This window comes from Curcuma longa, unplaced genomic scaffold (assembly GCF_044706935.1).
Source record: "Curcuma longa cultivar G26 ecotype Majalengka, Jawa Barat unplaced genomic scaffold, ITB_CL_G26_1.1 contig_8735, whole genome shotgun sequence".
NCBI lineage: Eukaryota > Viridiplantae > Streptophyta > Magnoliopsida > Zingiberales > Zingiberaceae > Curcuma > Curcuma longa.
In genome coordinates, this window is record NW_027435288.1 from 51,209 (window position 1) to 57,208 (window position 6,000).

The following is a 6,000-nucleotide window of genomic DNA, read 5'->3' on the forward strand; positions in this document are numbered from 1 at the left end:
TCACTATCCAGACCCTGGGATTGCCTTATTTTCTCTCTAGGTAGCAGATAAGATTTTACTTGGAGCTTGGAGATCTGTCAGGTTGCTTCCATCTCACAGCAGAGTATTTTATATGGTTTGGTTTGTATGGATTCTGTTGTGGTCGATATATAGACTGTATTTGTGGATTGGTAGACTTTCTGTGAGTATCGGAGTTTTAGACTTATACTCATGGTTGTATGATTTTCTTGGATTTGTTATGTTTCTGCTGCGAAGATTTTATATCTTGTGTGGATTCATCGTTTACACATTCTGGTTTTGTGTGCATGTGTTAGTTTTATAGATTGTGGTCATGTGGTCCTTGTTCTTAGAGTTTGTATATCTGTTATGCATCTGTGATGTATAGATTATGGCCGTGTAGGCCTGTATGATGTATGTATTCAGGAAATATCATTATTACAGGGGAGATATTGCCAAAATTTTTTGGACGACCATCTCTTGGGACGTAACATAAGGTGTGCTAAAATAGAGATCATATGCAATGAATTATAAGTAGATGGGCATTAAACAAGGCTAAAAATCATATATAACCTACGTCCATCAGAGCTCCGACTCTAGGCTACTCTGTCAGATTCATCCCGCTCGGCCACCCCTCGGCTCAGTATTTTATGCAACTCAGGCGTCCAAGCTCGATTTTGAAAAAACCTCAGGTCGGGATCCAACATCCGGCTCAATGAGTCAACTCGAGACTTGACAGCTGAGCTCTCTCTGTTAGCTAGGCTCCCTCCCCCAATCGACTCCGCTTCATTCCCTCAATCAGTTGGGCCCTCGCAAGAAAGATATAGACGATCATGTGATATGATGGTTAACATACTTCCCGAACCCTTTCTTCCCTTCTTCTCCGATCGGCCGATTTCCTCTTCATCGAGATCGAGCAGAGGAAACCTTACGAGCTCAGTCATCCAGGGCTTCGATCCGAGTCGCCTCCCTTCTTCCTCAAGACACCGATTGGAGCTGAAATTGGGATCCTAGGGCTTCTGGTTTAGGTAAGTTCTGAATATGGTTTGGTTATTGCTTAATCATGATCGACTCTTTAGGATGTATCCGGATTTCATGAGTTTGGATCTTGAAACCAATACTTGTAGGATTCTTGCTCTATTTTGTTAGATTTTGGTGGAATTAATCTGTTGAGTTGCTGTTGGATTGTGCTTTGATCAGTTGGATGCTACTGATGGATTGTGCCGTGTTCTGAGTTGCTTGGATCTGATGGATTAGATCTAGGGCAAAGATCTTGAATCAAATCTGAGGTGAGTTCCTCCTTGTTGAACCGATTAAATTGAAAATTGGTTAGAGATCAGAAAGTTGGGGTACTGTTCGATTGAAGATGATTGGTTTCTTGACTTGATCAGGGTTATTTTGTGAATTCAAAGGAGCAGGGAAATCCAGGGCAAAGGCTACATCAACTTGAGGTAAGCCTCTAGAAATCAATACTTGTGAATTCTTGGTAGCTGTTAGGTTTTGAATTAAATGGAATTGATTTGTTTAGGTTAGTTAGGTTAATGTTAGGTTTAGTTGTGTTCGGTTGGATTAGATTAGGGTTAGGTGTAATCTAGTTAGGGTTGAACCAATAGGCTTTAGATGATTGAGATGATTAGGATGGATTAGGTTGGTTGGTTAGCTTAGGTTTGATTAAACCTAAGATTAATTATGTTAATGGGTTAATACGATTAATTAGTTAATTGGTTAGTACCATTAATTAATTAATTAGTTTGATTAAATCGTGTTAATAGCAATCCTATGGTTAGATTAGTCTAACCCAAGTTAGGTTAATTAAATAGGGTTAAACTAACCTTTGATTTGATTAGGGTTCTATAGTATATCATGGTATTTAGGGATATTGTTTATTCCTTTTGCAGGACCCTGAGCGATTATAGGACTTTGATACTATACGAGGATCGGTTCTAGTATTTAACTTGCGATACATTAGGTGGGTAATTTACTGTATTTGGTCAATACAGTTCTTTTCCATTTTCAGTGCATGATTCTTTTACAGTCGTTGTAGTTTAATACCTTGATTCTGTTCCTTCCTGTTATTGGTATACTTCTTATATTACTCATGTTTATACCATGCTTGTCCTTATGTCTGTTCATCTTGGATTATCATTCTTGATTATTGTTTCTATCCTTGAGTATGACATCTGTGATCATTATTGGTTATAACTCTTGTCTTATGATACCTATGATCATTAGGGTTTATTACTTACGCTCGTTGAGCAGTACGGTAGATGCTGATTACTATGATTTGAGCATCTCATCATGATGCATGATAACAATTGTAAATCCCAATGTTGTGGGTCTATCGTGATGGTAGATGGCTTTAGTGGTATATCTATATAGGTGGTTATCATACTCTATTTTCATCGCGGTGATGATGGCAGTGTATGGCAGTGTACGCAGCCGAGTCGATGATTTGACCTCAACACCGGCTAGGGGTGGTACTCGGAGAGTACATGGATGGTACTTCGGGGATGAGTATTAGAGGACAGATATCGGCCATAGGATATACGTAGCTATTCATGGCTACTTCTGGATTTGGGTCACCAGACTACTTTATTGTAGGGCGTGGAGTACTGACCCCCCGATGTCGGACACCCTCAGACTCATATATATACATGAGTGCTGTAGCGAGTGTAGGCAGTTGCATCATGCATATGCGCATCATGTGCATGATATATATGTATTGGACCACACTCGTATACTGTATTTTGATTGTATACTTTGATTGATTCTTATTTGTTGCATTATGTGTGACATGTCATTCATATGGTGCATTACATGAGATCCATGTTAGTTGGTTATTACCTGCAGAGATTTTATTGATACCTTGTTGATCTCTGGTATGTATTTGTACTCTTGCTATTTACTTCTTCATGCACTGTCTTTCTATATTATCCACTGAGTATTTGTACTCACATCTTTGGACCCTGGGATTTTTCTATCTTCCCAGATATCAGGTAGGAGCTTACAGATGATGCCAGAGATCTGCCAGCTATGCCATCTCACGACGAGGATTTTGATACATGTGTGTGTGGATGTATTGTAGTACGTGTGATCCTATGTGTGTAGTTTGTTTACTTTCTGCACTATCAATTTTTTTGATTTTGTATCGGTATTTTGAAACTTTAGCATGTTTCTTATTCGTGATTTCATAGTTGTACTTGTTACGTTTCCGCATGCATAATTTCAGATCTTCTCTATTATCGAGTTTATTCGCTAGTAGTTGTGTAGAATTAGAATTTCTATTTGCTATGCTTGTGTAGGATGTGTAAGTGGCCGTGTGGGTCACTTTTACTTTTGTTACTTGTATAAATCCATATTTTGTAGTATGGATAGGCCGTGTTGGCCTTATTATATGTTTGTATTCAGGGAATTATCAGGGATACTGGGGAGGTGCTGCCAAAATTTTTCGGACGGCTATCTCCCGGGTCGTGACAATTTATATCTTGTGTTTGTGTGGATTCATCGTTTATACATTCTGGTTTTGGTGTGCATGTATTAGTTTAGTAATTTTGGTCGTGTGAAGCCTTATTCTTAGAGTTTGTATATTTGTTATGCATCTGTGTGTATGTTTGATGGACGTGTAGTCCATATTATGGTTGTGTAGGCCTGTATGATGTATGCATTCTGGAAATGTCATTGTTACAGGGGAGTTGCTGTCGAAATTTTTCAGATGGTCGTCTCCCGGGACGTAACAATTTATTGGTATCAGAGCATGATTTTACGATTATTTTTCTGGATTTATCGTTGCATTTTTTGGTATATCTGATACCAATTTAGTGGTATTAGAGCAGGTTAGGTCTTTTTGGATTTACCATTGTGTTTGTGTCCATTTTCGGTGTCTAACGAATTTATCATTGGATTTATCGTGTATTTATAGTCATCGGGATTTAACATTGCATTTATAGGTTTATCTGATACCAATTGTTTGGTATCAGAGCACATTAGGTTAAATATTTAAGTTTTAGGGTTCATATTAGATTAAGCATTAAGTTAATTAAGATTTTTCATCGTATTTAATTTTGGGGTTTAGGTTTAGTTTATTTTAGAATTTATCGTCGTATCGGGTTTATCGAATTTTGGTTACTTGATCTAGGTTGTGAGATGTGACATGAATTCTCCAAACAAGTTGTAAGTAAGAACTTCTAGTGCATTTATTCCTATTTCTAGAAAATTTATAGTAGTTATATATTACCAGGTGATATTATGACCCATAGAAATCAAGTGGCCGGTGACGGAGACGACCTGCTAGGTTTGTGGAGCCGGGGATTTTTGAGGATGATATTGATAGTCAGGAGCAGACTCGTAATCATCCAGTTGTGGGACAGGGTTCTCGAGCTCCAGAGATACCCTTGACGGATCCGGTACCGATTAGTAAGACAGTGGATATGAGCCGCATACCGATACTGGCAAAGTCTGTCAAGGATCGTTTGACGTTATTCCATTGGGGATCTAACCCATGACTCGCTCGCTCTTGGTTGGAGAGTCTGACTGATACATTTGTGTATATCTCTTGTATGGAGGCAGAGAAAGTTGAGTTAGCAATGTACCACCTTTGTGATCAGGCTGCCACGTAGTGGAAGACTCAAAGGACTGTACTCGGAGAGTGGGATTTATCTTGGTCATCTTTCTCGAGAGGCCTTCGAGAGATAGTATTTTCCAATGACATTCTGTATAGCACGGCGTCAGGAGTTTCTGAGCCTTAAGCAGGGCGACCGATCTGTTACTGATTATCATACTGAGTTTTCTAGACTTATTGAATTCTGCCCACATTTAGTAGCCTAAGACAGTGATCGGATGTTTCAGTTTACTCAGGGACTGGCTGTATATATTCGATTGAAGATGTCTGAGTTGTACAGTCAGCACATTCAGAGAGGCATTGGATCGGGCTCTGATCATTGAGACGACTCAGCAGCAGGTGACCGTGAGAGAGACGCAGAAAAGTTAAAGGGTCCGAGTTTACAGATTATCGGTCAGAAGTGGTCAGCTTAGGAATCAGAGACACGAGATTCTTCAAGATGGCAGAAGGGTAATCGATCATCCATAGGACCTTCGAGTGGGTTCGAGAGGGACAAAGAAGGGATGTTATGAAAGGAAAATGCTTTCGATGTGGATCCAGTAGTCATCATATCGTAGATTGTCCGTTAGATCAAGCTGTTTACCATTATTGTAAGCAACCTGGTCATATAGCTGGTGATTGTACTTTGAAGGCTCAGTTGGAGCCTACTGATGCTGCATCTTCTGGAGGGCGTTGCTACACAGCAGCGATCGCAGAGGACACAGACGACCAGAGCCCCTCAGCAGTAGCGACCCCTGTCATCTCAGCCACAGATATACCTACTACAGGGGAGGGACCATGCAACTATACCGATAGCATTCCAGTACACCACTAGTTTAGAGACACAGTATCCCTCACAACATTATTTATCAGTGGTGTCTCAGCCAAACATGTTACCAACAGCTCCACAGCTAGAGATCCATTATTTGGTGATTCCGGTGCAGCAACAGTTACCACCAGTACCGACTTCCCACAGTTTGTCTTCTCACCATATTCTTCAGACGACATCAGCACCTCAGAGTCAGATTTCGACGGAGTGGAGACATCCTATATCTCAACCAGTTACACAACTGTCCAGTGCAAAGGTTGGACGTGCTCATGCTATCGCTCAAGAGGAGGCGCAGCGGGCCGATGGATCGGTCATTCGGGGTATGATTTAATTACTAGTGGTATTTTTGCACTATAGTATGAAGATAGTAAATTTTGAGATCAAATTTTTGTTAGTGAGGGGAGAATATAAGATATCAGAAAATTTTAAGGGTTAATTGTAAATAATCCTAATTTGTTAAAAGCTAGATAATTATTGGGTTTGGTTTTATATAGGTTTAACGATTAAATTCATTTAACCAACTCAATTAAACTAGCCTAAGTAATAATGTAATTAAGAAGCCAATAAGTAGCTAATT

At 39.6% G+C, this 6,000-nt stretch overlaps 1 long non-coding RNA gene across 1 annotated transcript; it reads left to right on the plus strand.

Moving 5' to 3' along the window:
• Positions 1 to 897: 897 nt before the first annotated feature.
• Positions 898 to 1,449, plus strand: LOC141819561 (uncharacterized). The gene is made up of 3 exons (XR_012601091.1): positions 898 to 1,025; positions 1,198 to 1,286; positions 1,389 to 1,449. It is a non-coding gene; the product is annotated as an uncharacterized LOC141819561 (long non-coding RNA).
• Positions 1,450 to 6,000: the final 4,551 nt, after the last annotated feature.